Raw genomic sequence first — 15,000 nt, forward strand, 5'->3', positions numbered from 1 at the left:
TGCCCACCGCAGCGAAGGTGCACGCGAGGTGCGCACCCGAGGTGCACACCCGGGGCAAACCGAGCTCCGACTTCGTGCACGCCGCACCTTGGAGCACACTTCAGAGCGCTCCTTGGTGCGCACCAGGGCGCGCAACCCAGCCAAGGTGCTCACCCCGGCGAAGGTGCACGCGAGGTGCGCACCCGGGGCAAGCCGGGCTCGGACTTCGTGCACGCCGCACCTTGGAGCACACATCGGAGCGCTCCCGGGTTCGCACCAGCATTGCGCACCTTTGATGCGCTGCCTTCACTAATTTCCAGAAAAGGCAAAAAAAAAAAAAAAACGAGATTTTAAAATTTCCGTTTTGAAAGATAGTGAAAAAAACGGAACGCGGGTGCCATCTTGAGCCCGCCCTGGTGTGCAGCCCAGGCAAGTTGTGCGCACCAAGGCACCCACCCTGGCCAAGGTGGGTCACGGGGTGGGTCCTAGGGTGGGTAACGGGGTGGGTACTAAGGTGCGTGCCAAGGTGGGTCATGGGGTGGGTGCCAAGGTGGGCACCAGGGTGGGTGTGCACCAACCCTAGCCAGGGTAGGTCACGGGGTGGTTGTCGGGGTGGGCGTCAAGGAGCCAAGGTGGGTGGCAAGTAGCCAAGTTGCGTGCCAAGGTGGGTGTCGGGGTGGGTGCCAAGGATCCAAGGTGGGTGCCAAGGAACCAAGGTGGGTGTCTGGGTGGGTGCCGAGGTGGGAGCCAGGGTGGGTCCCAAGGTGAGTGCAAAGGTGGGTGCCAGGGTCAAGGTGAGTGCCAATGTGGGTTCCAAGGTGCCAGGGTCAGGGTGAGTGCCAATGTGGGTTCAAAGGTGCTAAGTTGGGTGCGAGGTTGGGTGCGAGGGTGGGTGGGTGCCAAGGTGTGCTAGGTGGAAGCCCGGGTGGGTCGGCATCCCATGGGTGTCGAGTTGGGTGCCTGATGGGTGCTTCTTGTCAAGTTTTAGTCGTCGGGACTCATTTCGAGCCTTAGAGGTCGTTTCTTGTCCGGTTGCCCTGTCTTCGACCTGGGAACCCAATTTTGGTCCTCGGGTCCCATTTTTTTTTGTCTCGCATCCCACTTTTGGCCTGTGGCCTTTTCGGGGTCGATTCTCGTTTTGGGCATCAGAGCATGTTTCTTCTCCTAAAACCCAATATTTGTTTATTAAGTCTCGGAACACATTTTTGTTCTCGTGGACCCATCATGGGTCTTGGAACGCATTTGTGGTCCTTGGGTCCCATTTTGCATCCCGAAACTTGTGTTTTGGTGCTTGATCCCTATTTTGGGTGCCCACCTTGCACCAAGTGCGCACCCGGGGCAAACCGAGCGCCTTGGTGCACCGGGGCAAGATCGAGCGTGCACCCGAGGCGCCCCGAACATGCACCAAGGTGCACTCGGCCCACATGTGAGCGCAGGTCGTTGCGCCCGAGGTGGTGTGTGGGCACCGCGTTGCAGACGGGACACTGCACGCACACGACGCCCCGTCCAGGTGCACGCACGTAGGCCGGGCCGGGTGCACACCCGACGCCCTAGCAAGGTGCGCGCACCCGGGCAGGGCTCACACTTGGCGAACGGGGCGCACTTCGCGAGGGAGGGTGTGCACCTCGACGGGGGTGGGTGGCCGGGGTGGATTCGCACGTGGGTCGCGGTTTGCTAAGTACACACTGCGACAAGCTCATAACGGGTGCGATCATACCAGCGTTAGTGCACCGGATCCCATCAGAACTCCGCAGTTAAGCGCGCTTGGGCCGGAGTAGTACTGGGATGGGTGACCTCCCGGGAAGTCCCGGTGTTGCACCCTTTCTTAGTTTTTCGCCGGGCGTCGCAATGCTATTTGAATAAACCTTTTGCCCGTTTGCGTTCTCGTCGGGGCCGGGCCGGGCCGGGGTGCGCTGCCCGCACTACCGCGCGCGCGGGGGCGACACCGAGCGCGCACCCGAGGCGCCCCGAGCACACAGGCCACGGTGCAACCCGGGCGTTGTGCGCGCACCCCGGTGCGCCCGAGGTGCTGCGCGCGCACCCAGGTGAAATCGGTGTGCACCTCGGCCAGTGCGCGCTCGGTCGAGTCGCGCACGTTGGCCAAGGTGCACGGTGATGTTTCTTACTCTAAGGTTCCGCACCAGACGCCCGGGACAGGTGAGCGAAGCTGGGCGGGGCCGGGTGCGCGGCCGGGGCAGGTGCACGCAGCTGGAGAGAGCTTTGGAGCACACCAGAGGTGCGCACCTTGGAGCACACTTCGGAGCGCACCAATGATGCGCTCCATTCAAAAGTTTCCTGAAAAGGCAAAAAAAGTTGAGATTATAGAATTTCCCACTTGAGAGATTGTAAAAAAAAAAAATTTAAAATGAAGGAAACGCGGGTGCCAAGGTGTGCGCGCCCGGGTGCGCAGCCCAGCCAAGGTGTGCGCACCAAGGCGCCCACCCTGGCGAAGGTGCACGCAAGGTGCGCACCCGAGGCAAACCGGACAATTAACCCAACTTTCGACTTCGCGCGCACCTGCGCACCTTGGAGCGCACTTCGGAGCGCTCCTTGGTGCGCACCAATCTTGGGCACCTCGGAGTGCACCATGGCGCCCACCAAGGTGCGCACCCGGGGCAAACCGAGCTCCGACTTCGTGCGCACCTTGGAGCGCACGAAAGGTGCGCACCATGGCGCCCACCAAGGTGCGCAGCCCAGCCAAGGCGTGCGCATCAAGGTGCGCACCCTGGCGAAGGTGCGCACCCGGGGCAAACCGAGCTCCGACTTCGTGCGCACCTTGGAGCGCACAAAGGGTGCGCAACCCAGCCAAGGTGTGCGCACCCCGGGCAAACCGAGCTCCGAATCGTGCGCACCTTGGAGCACACTTCGGAGCCCTCCTTGGTGCGCACCGATGTTGCGCACCTCGGAGCGCACCCGGGGAAAACAATGCAATTAACCCGACTTTCGACTTCGTGGGCACCTCGGAGCGCTCTCGGGTTCGCACCTCGGAGCACACCGAGGTGCGCACCTTTGATGCGCTGCCTTCACCAATTTCCAGAAAAGGCAAGAAAACATTGAGAAGGTGTGCGCACCGAGGTGCCCACCCTGGCGAAGGTGCACGCGAGGTGCGCACCCGGGGCAAACCGGGCTCCGACTTCGTGCACGCCATGCTGCGCACCTTGGAGGGCCATGGTGCGCACCTTGGAGCACACTTCGGAGCGCTCAATGGTGCCCAACCCAGCCAAGGTGCCCACCGCGGCGAAGGTGCACGCGAGGTGCGCACCCGGGGCAAACCGGGCTCCGACTTCGTGCACGCCGCACCTTGGAGCACACTTCGGAGCGCTCCTTGGTGCGCACCAGGGCGCGCAACCCAGCCGAGGTGCCCACCCCGGCGAAGGTGCACGCGGGGTGCGCACCCGGGGCAAACCGGGCTCCGACTTCGTGCACGCCATGGTGCCCACCGCGCCAAGGTGCACGCGAGGTGCGCACCCGGGGCAAACCGGGCTCCGACTTCGTGCACGCCGCACCTTGGAGCACACTTCGGAGCGCTCCTTGGTGCGCACCAGGGCGCGCAACCCAGCCGAGGTGCCCACCCCGGCGAAGGTGCACGCGAGGTGCGCACCCGGGGCAAACCGGGCTCCGACTTCGTGCACGCCATGGTGCCCACCGCGGCGAAGGTGCACGCGAGGTGCGCACCCGGGGCAAACCGGGCTCCGACTTCGTGCACGCCGCACCTTGGAGCACACTTCGGAGCGCTCCTTGGTGCGCACCATGGTGCCCACCAGGGCGCGCAACCCCGCCGAAGGTGCACGCGAGGTGCGCACCCGGGGCAAACCGGGCTCCGACTTCGTGCACGCCGCACCTTGGAGCACACTTCGGAGCGCTCCTTGGTGCGCACCAGGGCGCGCAACCCCGCCGAAGGTGCACGCGAGGTGCGCACCCGGGGCAAACCGGGCTCCGACTTCGTGCACGCCATGGTGCGCACCAGGGTGCCCACCGCGGCGTAGGTGCGCACCCGGGGCAAACCGGGCTCCGACTTCGTGCACGCCGCACCTTGGAGCACACTTCGGAGCGCTCCTTGGTGCGCACCAGGGCGCGCAACCCAGCCGAGGTGCCCACCCCGGCGAAGGTGCACGCGAGGTGCGCACCCGGGGCAAACCGGGCTCCGACTTCGTGCACGCCATGGTGCCCACCGCGGCGAAGGTGCGCACCCGGGGCAAACCGGGCTAGGACTTCGTGCACGCCGCACCTTGGAGCACACTTTGGAGCGCTCCTTGGTGCGCACCATGGTGCCCACCAGGCCGCGCAACCCAGCCAAGGTGTGCGCACCAAGGTGCACGCGAGGTGCGCACCCGGGGCAAACCGGGGTCCGGCTTCGTGCACGCCGCACCTTGGAGCACACATCGGGGCGCTCCCGGGTTCGCACCGGCGTTGCGCACCGTGGTGGGCACCTCGGAGCGCACCGTGGTGGGCACCTCGGAGCACACCAAGGTGGGCAGCGAGGTGCGCACCTTTGATGCGATGCCTTCACTAATTTCCATAAAAGGCAAAAAAAAACGAGATTTTAAAATTTCCGTTTTGAAAGATAGTGAGAAAAAGGGAATGCTGGTGCCATCTTGAGCCCGCCCTGGTGCGCAGCCCAGCCAAGGTGTGCGCACCAAGGTGCCCACCCTGGCGAAGGTGCGCGCCCGGGCAATTAACCCAACTTCCAACTTCGCGCGCGCCAGGGTGGGAGCGCACCCAACAACCGGGCCTGGGAAGAGCCAATGCGAGAAACCCCACCAAACGCTCTGACAAAAAAAGAGGGGGCGCTCCAGTAACCCCGCTTCGGAGCGCACCCTGGGCAAACCCAGCCAGGGTGCCCACCCCGGCCAAGGTGCAGGCGAGGTGCGCACCCGGGGCAAACCGGGCTCCGACAACGTGCACGCCGCACCTTGGAGCACACTTCGTAGCGCTCCCGGGTGCGCACCTCAGAGCACACCAAGGTGGGCAGCGAGGTGCGCACCTTTGATGCGCTGCCTTCACTAATTTCCAGAAAAGGCAAAAAAAAGAGGAGATTTTAAAATTTCCGTTTTGAAAGATAGTGAAAAAAACGGAACGCGGGTGCCATCTTGAGCCCGCCCTGGTGCACAGCCCAGGTAAGGTGCCCACCCTGGCAAAGGTGCGCACCCGGGCAATTAACCCTACTTCCGACTTCGTGCGCGCCAGGGTGGCAACCGGGCCTGGGAAGAGCCAATGCGAGAAACCCCACCAAACGCTCCGACAAAAAAAGAGGCGGCGCTCCAATAACCCCGCTTCGGAGCGCAGCCGGGGCAAACCCAGCCAAGGTGCCCACCCCGACGAAGGTGCACGCGAGGTGCGCACCCGGGGCAAACCGGGCTCCGACAACGTGCACGCAGCACCTTGGAGCACACTTCGAAGCACTCCCGGGTGCCCACCGGCGTTGCGCACCGTGGTGGGCAGCGAGGTGCGCACCTTTGATGCGCTGCCTTCACTAATTTCCAGAAAAGGCAAAAAAAAATGAGATTTTAAAATTTCCGTTTTGAAAGATAGTGAAAAAAACGGAACGCGGGTGCCATCTTGAGCCCGCCCTGGTGCGCAGCCCAGGCAAGGCATGCGCACCAAGGTGCCCACCCGCGGTGCACGCCCGGGGCAAACCGGGCTCCGACTTCGTGCAGGCCGCACCTTGGAGCACACTTCGGAGCGCTCCTTGGTGCGCACCATGGTGCCCACCAGGGCGCACCCGGGGCAAACCGGGCTCCGACTTCGTGCACGCCGCACCTTGGAGCACACATCGGAGCGCTCCCAGGTTCGCACCAGCGTTGCGCACCTTTGATGCGCTGCCTTCACTAATTTCCAGAAAAGGCAAAAAAAAACGATATTTTAAAATTTCCGTTCTGAAAGATAGTGAAAAAAACGGAACGCGGGTGCCATCTTGAGCCCTTCCTGGTGCGCAGCCCAGGCAAGTTGTGCGCACCAAGGTGCCCACCCTGGCGGAGGTGCGCGCCCGGGGCAAACCGGGCTCCGACTTCGTGCACTGCATGGTGCCCACCAAGGCGCGCAACCCAGCCAAGGTGCCCACCGCAGCGAAGGTGCACGCGAGGTGCGCACCCGAGGTGCACACCCGGGGCAAACCGAGCTCCGACTTCGTGCACGCCGCACCTTGGAGCACACTTCAGAGCGCTCCTTGGTGCGCACCAGGGCGCGCAACCCAGCCAAGGTGCTCACCCCGGCGAAGGTGCACGCGAGGTGCGCACCCGGGGCAAGCCGGGCTCGGACTTCGTGCACGCCGCACCTTGGAGCACACATCGGAGCGCTCCCGGGTTCGCACCAGCATTGCGCACCTTTGATGCGCTGCCTTCACTAATTTCCAGAAAAGGCAAAAAAAAAAAAAAAACGAGATTTTAAAATTTCCGTTTTGAAAGATAGTGAAAAAAACGGAACGCGGGTGCCATCTTGAGCCCGCCCTGGTGTGCAGCCCAGGCAAGTTGTGCGCACCAAGGCACCCACCCTGGCCAAGGTGGGTCACGGGGTGGGTCCTAGGGTGGGTAACGGGGTGGGTACTAAGGTGCGTGCCAAGGTGGGTCATGGGGTGGGTGCCAAGGTGGGCACCAGGGTGGGTGTGCACCAACCCTAGCCAGGGTAGGTCACGGGGTGGTTGTCGGGGTGGGCGTCAAGGAGCCAAGGTGGGTGGCAAGTAGCCAAGTTGCGTGCCAAGGTGGGTGTCGGGGTGGGTGCCAAGGATCCAAGGTGGGTGCCAAGGAACCAAGGTGGGTGTCTGGGTGGGTGCCGAGGTGGGAGCCAGGGTGGGTCCCAAGGTGAGTGCAAAGGTGGGTGCCAGGGTCAAGGTGAGTGCCAATGTGGGTTCCAAGGTGCCAGGGTCAGGGTGAGTGCCAATGTGGGTTCAAAGGTGCTAAGTTGGGTGCGAGGTTGGGTGCGAGGGTGGGTGGGTGCCAAGGTGTGCTAGGTGGAAGCCCGGGTGGGTCGGCATCCCATGGGTGTCGAGTTGGGTGCCTGATGGGTGCTTCTTGTCAAGTTTTAGTCGTCGGGACTCATTTCGAGCCTTAGAGGTCGTTTCTTGTCCGGTTGCCCTGTCTTCGACCTGGGAACCCAATTTTGGTCCTCGGGTCCCATTTTTTTTTGTCTCGCATCCCACTTTTGGCCTGTGGCCTTTTCGGGGTCGATTCTCGTTTTGGGCATCAGAGCATGTTTCTTCTCCTAAAACCCAATATTTGTTTATTAAGTCTCGGAACACATTTTTGTTCTCGTGGACCCATCATGGGTCTTGGAACGCATTTGTGGTCCTTGGGTCCCATTTTGCATCCCGAAACTTGTGTTTTGGTGCTTGATCCCTATTTTGGGTGCCCACCTTGCACCAAGTGCGCACCCGGGGCAAACCGAGCGCCTTGGTGCACCGGGGCAAGATCGAGCGTGCACCCGAGGCGCCCCGAACATGCACCAAGGTGCACTCGGCCCACATGTGAGCGCAGGTCGTTGCGCCCGAGGTGGTGTGTGGGCACCGCGTTGCAGACGGGACACTGCACGCACACGACGCCCCGTCCAGGTGCACGCACGTAGGCCGGGCCGGGTGCACACCCGACGCCCTAGCAAGGTGCGCGCACCCGGGCAGGGCTCACACTTGGCGAACGGGGCGCACTTCGCGAGGGAGGGTGTGCACCTCGACGGGGGTGGGTGGCCGGGGTGGATTCGCACGTGGGTCGCGGTTTGCTAAGTACACACTGCGACAAGCTCATAACGGGTGCGATCATACCAGCGTTAGTGCACCGGATCCCATCAGAACTCCGCAGTTAAGCGCGCTTGGGCCGGAGTAGTACTGGGATGGGTGACCTCCCGGGAAGTCCCGGTGTTGCACCCTTTCTTAGTTTTTCGCCGGGCGTCGCAATGCTATTTGAATAAACCTTTTGCCCGTTTGCGTTCTCGTCGGGGCCGGGCCGGGCCGGGCCGGGGTGCGCTGCCCGCACTACCGCGCGCGCGGGGGCGACACCGAGCGCGCACCCGAGGCGCCCCGAGCACACAGGCCACGGTGCAACCCGGGCGTTGTGCGCGCACCCCGGTGCGCCCGAGGTGCTGCGCGCGCACCCAGGTGAAATCGGTGTGCACCTCGGCCAGTGCGCGCTCGGTCGAGTCGCGCACGTTGGCCAAGGTGCACGGTGATGTTTCTTACTCTAAGGTTCCGCACCAGACGCCCGGGACAGGTGAGCGAAGCTGGGCGGGGCCGGGTGCGCGGCCGGGGCAGGTGCACGCAGCTGGAGAGAGCTTTGGAGCACACCAGAGGTGCGCACCTTGGAGCACACTTCGGAGCGCACCAATGATGCGCTCCATTCAAAAGTTTCCTGAAAAGGCAAAAAAAGTTGAGATTATAGAATTTCCCACTTGAGAGATTGTAAAAAAAAAAAATTTAAAATGAAGGAAACGCGGGTGCCAAGGTGTGCGCGCCCGGGTGCGCAGCCCAGCCAAGGTGTGCGCACCAAGGCGCCCACCCTGGCGAAGGTGCACGCAAGGTGCGCACCCGAGGCAAACCGGACAATTAACCCAACTTTCGACTTCGCGCGCACCTGCGCACCTTGGAGCGCACTTCGGAGCGCTCCTTGGTGCGCACCAATCTTGGGCACCTCGGAGTGCACCATGGCGCCCACCAAGGTGCGCACCCGGGGCAAACCGAGCTCCGACTTCGTGCGCACCTTGGAGCGCACGAAAGGTGCGCACCATGGCGCCCACCAAGGTGCGCAGCCCAGCCAAGGCGTGCGCATCAAGGTGCGCACCCTGGCGAAGGTGCGCACCCGGGGCAAACCGAGCTCCGACTTCGTGCGCACCTTGGAGCGCACAAAGGGTGCGCAACCCAGCCAAGGTGTGCGCACCCCGGGCAAACCGAGCTCCGAATCGTGCGCACCTTGGAGCACACTTCGGAGCCCTCCTTGGTGCGCACCGATGTTGCGCACCTCGGAGCGCACCCGGGGAAAACAATGCAATTAACCCGACTTTCGACTTCGTGGGCACCTCGGAGCGCTCTCGGGTTCGCACCTCGGAGCACACCGAGGTGCGCACCTTTGATGCGCTGCCTTCACCAATTTCCAGAAAAGGCAAGAAAACATTGAGAAGGTGTGCGCACCGAGGTGCCCACCCTGGCGAAGGTGCACGCGAGGTGCGCACCCGGGGCAAACCGGGCTCCGACTTCGTGCACGCCATGCTGCGCACCTTGGAGGGCCATGGTGCGCACCTTGGAGCACACTTCGGAGCGCTCAATGGTGCCCAACCCAGCCAAGGTGCCCACCGCGGCGAAGGTGCACGCGAGGTGCGCACCCGGGGCAAACCGGGCTCCGACTTCGTGCACGCCGCACCTTGGAGCACACTTCGGAGCGCTCCTTGGTGCGCACCAGGGCGCGCAACCCAGCCGAGGTGCCCACCCCGGCGAAGGTGCACGCGGGGTGCGCACCCGGGGCAAACCGGGCTCCGACTTCGTGCACGCCATGGTGCCCACCGCGGCGAAGGTGCACGCGAGGTGCGCACCCGGGGCAAACCGGGCTCCGACTTCGTGCACGCCGCACCTTGGAGCACACTTCGGAGCGCTCCTTGGTGCGCACCAGGGCGCGCAACCCAGCCGAGGTGCCCACCCCGGCGAAGGTGCACGCGAGGTGCGCACCCGGGGCAAACCGGGCTCCGACTTCGTGCACGCCATGGTGCCCACCGCGGCGAAGGTGCACGCGAGGTGCGCACCCGGGGCAAACCGGGCTCCGACTTCGTGCACGCCGCACCTTGGAGCACACTTCGGAGCGCTCCTTGGTGCGCACCATGGTGCCCACCAGGGCGCGCAACCCCGCCGAAGGTGCACGCGAGGTGCGCACCCGGGGCAAACCGGGCTCCGACTTCGTGCACGCCGCACCTTGGAGCACACTTCGGAGCGCTCCTTGGTGCGCACCAGGGCGCGCAACCCCGCCGAAGGTGCACGCGAGGTGCGCACCCGGGGCAAACCGGGCTCCGACTTCGTGCACGCCATGGTGCGCACCAGGGTGCCCACCGCGGCGAAGGTGCGCACCCGGGGCAAACCGGGCTCCGACTTCGTGCACGCCGCACCTTGGAGCACACTTCGGAGCGCTCCTTGGTGCGCACCAGGGCGCGCAACCCAGCCGAGGTGCCCACCCCGGCGAAGGTGCACGCGAGGTGCGCACCCGGGGCAAACCGGGCTCCGACTTCGTGCACGCCATGGTGCCCACCGCGGCGAAGGTGCGCACCCGGGGCAAACCGGGCTAGGACTTCGTGCACGCCGCACCTTGGAGCACACTTTGGAGCGCTCCTTGGTGCGCACCATGGTGCCCACCAGGCCGCGCAACCCAGCCAAGGTGTGCGCACCAAGGTGCACGCGAGGTGCGCACCCGGGGCAAACCGGGGTCCGGCTTCGTGCACGCCGCACCTTGGAGCACACATCGGGGCGCTCCCGGGTTCGCACCGGCGTTGCGCACCGTGGTGGGCACCTCGGAGCGCACCGTGGTGGGCACCTCGGAGCACACCAAGGTGGGCAGCGAGGTGCGCACCTTTGATGCGATGCCTTCACTAATTTCCATAAAAGGCAAAAAAAAACGAGATTTTAAAATTTCCGTTTTGAAAGATAGTGAGAAAAAGGGAATGCTGGTGCCATCTTGAGCCCGCCCTGGTGCGCAGCCCAGCCAAGGTGTGCGCACCAAGGTGCCCACCCTGGCGAAGGTGCGCGCCCGGGCAATTAACCCAACTTCCAACTTCGCGCGCGCCAGGGTGGGAGCGCACCCAACAACCGGGCCTGGGAAGAGCCAATGCGAGAAACCCCACCAAACGCTCTGACAAAAAAAGAGGGGGCGCTCCAGTAACCCCGCTTCGGAGCGCACCCTGGGCAAACCCAGCCAGGGTGCCCACCCCGGCCAAGGTGCAGGCGAGGTGCGCACCCGGGGCAAACCGGGCTCCGACAACGTGCACGCCGCACCTTGGAGCACACTTCGTAGCGCTCCCGGGTGCGCACCTCAGAGCACACCAAGGTGGGCAGCGAGGTGCGCACCTTTGATGCGCTGCCTTCACTAATTTCCAGAAAAGGCAAAAAAAAGAGGAGATTTTAAAATTTCCGTTTTGAAAGATAGTGAAAAAAACGGAACGCGGGTGCCATCTTGAGCCCGCCCTGGTGCACAGCCCAGGTAAGGTGCCCACCCTGGCAAAGGTGCGCACCCGGGCAATTAACCCTACTTCCGACTTCGTGCGCGCCAGGGTGGCAACCGGGCCTGGGAAGAGCCAATGCGAGAAACCCCACCAAACGCTCCGACAAAAAAAGAGGCGGCGCTCCAATAACCCCGCTTCGGAGCGCAGCCGGGGCAAACCCAGCCAAGGTGCCCACCCCGACGAAGGTGCACGCGAGGTGCGCACCCGGGGCAAACCGGGCTCCGACAACGTGCACGCAGCACCTTGGAGCACACTTCGAAGCACTCCCGGGTGCCCACCGGCGTTGCGCACCGTGGTGGGCAGCGAGGTGCGCACCTTTGATGCGCTGCCTTCACTAATTTCCAGAAAAGGCAAAAAAAAATGAGATTTTAAAATTTCCGTTTTGAAAGATAGTGAAAAAAACGGAACGCGGGTGCCATCTTGAGCCCGCCCTGGTGCGCAGCCCAGGCAAGGCATGCGCACCAAGGTGCCCACCCGCGGTGCACGCCCGGGGCAAACCGGGCTCCGACTTCGTGCAGGCCGCACCTTGGAGCACACTTCGGAGCGCTCCTTGGTGCGCACCATGGTGCCCACCAGGGCGCACCCGGGGCAAACCGGGCTCCGACTTCGTGCACGCCGCACCTTGGAGCACACATCGGAGCGCTCCCAGGTTCGCACCAGCGTTGCGCACCTTTGATGCGCTGCCTTCACTAATTTCCAGAAAAGGCAAAAAAAAACGATATTTTAAAATTTCCGTTCTGAAAGATAGTGAAAAAAACGGAACGCGGGTGCCATCTTGAGCCCTTCCTGGTGCGCAGCCCAGGCAAGTTGTGCGCACCAAGGTGCCCACCCTGGCGGAGGTGCGCGCCCGGGGCAAACCGGGCTCCGACTTCGTGCACTGCATGGTGCCCACCAAGGCGCGCAACCCAGCCAAGGTGCCCACCGCAGCGAAGGTGCACGCGAGGTGCGCACCCGAGGTGCACACCCGGGGCAAACCGAGCTCCGACTTCGTGCACGCCGCACCTTGGAGCACACTTCAGAGCGCTCCTTGGTGCGCACCAGGGCGCGCAACCCAGCCAAGGTGCTCACCCCGGCGAAGGTGCACGCGAGGTGCGCACCCGGGGCAAGCCGGGCTCGGACTTCGTGCACGCCGCACCTTGGAGCACACATCGGAGCGCTCCCGGGTTCGCACCAGCATTGCGCACCTTTGATGCGCTGCCTTCACTAATTTCCAGAAAAGGCAAAAAAAAAAAAAAAACGAGATTTTAAAATTTCCGTTTTGAAAGATAGTGAAAAAAACGGAACGCGGGTGCCATCTTGAGCCCGCCCTGGTGTGCAGCCCAGGCAAGTTGTGCGCACCAAGGCACCCACCCTGGCCAAGGTGGGTCACGGGGTGGGTCCTAGGGTGGGTAACGGGGTGGGTACTAAGGTGCGTGCCAAGGTGGGTCATGGGGTGGGTGCCAAGGTGGGCACCAGGGTGGGTGTGCACCAACCCTAGCCAGGGTAGGTCACGGGGTGGTTGTCGGGGTGGGCGTCAAGGAGCCAAGGTGGGTGGCAAGTAGCCAAGTTGCGTGCCAAGGTGGGTGTCGGGGTGGGTGCCAAGGATCCAAGGTGGGTGCCAAGGAACCAAGGTGGGTGTCTGGGTGGGTGCCGAGGTGGGAGCCAGGGTGGGTCCCAAGGTGAGTGCAAAGGTGGGTGCCAGGGTCAAGGTGAGTGCCAATGTGGGTTCCAAGGTGCCAGGGTCAGGGTGAGTGCCAATGTGGGTTCAAAGGTGCTAAGTTGGGTGCGAGGTTGGGTGCGAGGGTGGGTGGGTGCCAAGGTGTGCTAGGTGGAAGCCCGGGTGGGTCGGCATCCCATGGGTGTCGAGTTGGGTGCCTGATGGGTGCTTCTTGTCAAGTTTTAGTCGTCGGGACTCATTTCGAGCCTTAGAGGTCGTTTCTTGTCCGGTTGCCCTGTCTTCGACCTGGGAACCCAATTTTGGTCCTCGGGTCCCATTTTTTTTTGTCTCGCATCCCACTTTTGGCCTGTGGCCTTTTCGGGGTCGATTCTCGTTTTGGGCATCAGAGCATGTTTCTTCTCCTAAAACCCAATATTTGTTTATTAAGTCTCGGAACACATTTTTGTTCTCGTGGACCCATCATGGGTCTTGGAACGCATTTGTGGTCCTTGGGTCCCATTTTGCATCCCGAAACTTGTGTTTTGGTGCTTGATCCCTATTTTGGGTGCCCACCTTGCACCAAGTGCGCACCCGGGGCAAACCGAGCGCCTTGGTGCACCGGGGCAAGATCGAGCGTGCACCCGAGGCGCCCCGAACATGCACCAAGGTGCACTCGGCCCACATGTGAGCGCAGGTCGTTGCGCCCGAGGTGGTGTGTGGGCACCGCGTTGCAGACGGGACACTGCACGCACACGACGCCCCGTCCAGGTGCACGCACGTAGGCCGGGCCGGGTGCACACCCGACGCCCTAGCAAGGTGCGCGCACCCGGGCAGGGCTCACACTTGGCGAACGGGGCGCACTTCGCGAGGGAGGGTGTGCACCTCGACGGGGGTGGGTGGCCGGGGTGGATTCGCACGTGGGTCGCGGTTTGCTAAGTACACACTGCGACAAGCTCATAACGGGTGCGATCATACCAGCGTTAGTGCACCGGATCCCATCAGAACTCCGCAGTTAAGCGCGCTTGGGCCGGAGTAGTACTGGGATGGGTGACCTCCCGGGAAGTCCCGGTGTTGCACCCTTTTTTAGTTTTTCGCCGGGCGTCGCAATGCTATTTGAATAAACCTTTTGCCCGTTTGCGTTCTCGTCGGGGCCGGGCCGGGCCGGGGTGCGCTGCCCGCACTACCGCGCGCGCGGGGGCGACACCGAGCGCGCACCCGAGGCGCCCCGAGCACACAGGCCACGGTGCAACCCGGGCGTTGTGCGCGCACCCCGGTGCGCCCGAGGTGCTGCGCGCGCACCCAGGTGAAATCGGTGTGCACCTCGGCCAGTGCGCGCTCGGTCGAGTCGCGCATGTTGGCCAAGGTGCACGGTGATGTTTCTTACTCTAAGGTTCCGCACCAGACGCCCGGGACAGGTGAGCGAAGCTGGGCGGGGCCGGGTGCGCGGCCGGGGCAGGTGCACGCAGCTGGAGAGAGCTTTGGAGCACACCAGAGGTGCGCACCTTGGAGCACACTTCGGAGCGCACCAATGATGCGCTCCATTCAAAAGTTTCCTGAAAAGGCAAAAAAAGTTGAGATTATAGAATTTCCCACTTGAGAGATTGTAAAAAAAAAAAATTTAAAATGAAGGAAACGCGGGTGCCAAGGTGTGCGCGCCCGGGTGCGCAGCCCAGCCAAGGTGTGCGCACCAAGGCGCCCACCCTGGCGAAGGTGCACGCAAGGTGCGCACCCGAGGCAAACCGGACAATTAACCCAACTTTCGACTTCGCGCGCACCTGCGCACCTTGGAGCGCACTTCGGAGCGCTCCTTGGTGCGCACCAATCTTGGGCACCTCGGAGTGCACCATGGCGCCCACCAAGGTGCGCACCCGGGGCAAACCGAGCTCCGACTTCGTGCGCACCTTGGAGCGCACGAAAGGTGCGCACCATGGCGCCCACCAAGGTGCGCAGCCCAGCCAAGGCGTGCGCATCAAGGTGCGCACCCTGGCGAAGGTGCGCACCCGGGGCAAACCGAGCTCCGACTTCGTGCGCACCTTGGAGCGCACAAAGGGTGCGCAACCCAGCCAAGGTGTGCGCACCCCGGGCAAACCGAGCTCCGAATCGTGCGCACCTTGGAGCACACTTCGGAGCCCTCCTTGGTGCGCACCGATGTTGCGCACCTCGGAGCGCACCCGGGGAAAACAATGCAATTAACCCGACTTTCGACT

The 15,000-nt window shown here is 63.3% G+C and overlaps 3 non-coding genes across 3 annotated transcripts; all 3 read left to right on the top strand.

Annotated features, from left to right (window-relative positions):
* The first annotated feature begins 1,682 nt into the window (after nucleotides 1-1,682).
* LOC131872122 (5S ribosomal RNA) lies at nucleotides 1,683-1,801 on the top strand. The gene has a single exon (XR_009370301.1). It is a non-coding gene; the product is annotated as a 5S ribosomal RNA (ribosomal RNA).
* A 5,914-nt stretch (nucleotides 1,802-7,715) lies between these two features.
* LOC131872133 (5S ribosomal RNA) lies at nucleotides 7,716-7,834 on the top strand. The gene has a single exon (XR_009370312.1). It is a non-coding gene; the product is annotated as a 5S ribosomal RNA (ribosomal RNA).
* Nucleotides 7,835-13,754: 5,920 nt separating this feature from the next.
* Nucleotides 13,755-13,873, top strand: LOC131872135 (5S ribosomal RNA). Its single transcript, XR_009370314.1, has one exon. It is a non-coding gene; the product is annotated as a 5S ribosomal RNA (ribosomal RNA).
* The last annotated feature ends 1,127 nt before the right edge of the window (nucleotides 13,874-15,000 follow it).

Source organism: Cryptomeria japonica, unplaced genomic scaffold (assembly GCF_030272615.1).
Source record: "Cryptomeria japonica unplaced genomic scaffold, Sugi_1.0 HiC_scaffold_521, whole genome shotgun sequence".
NCBI lineage: Eukaryota > Viridiplantae > Streptophyta > Pinopsida > Cupressales > Cupressaceae > Cryptomeria > Cryptomeria japonica.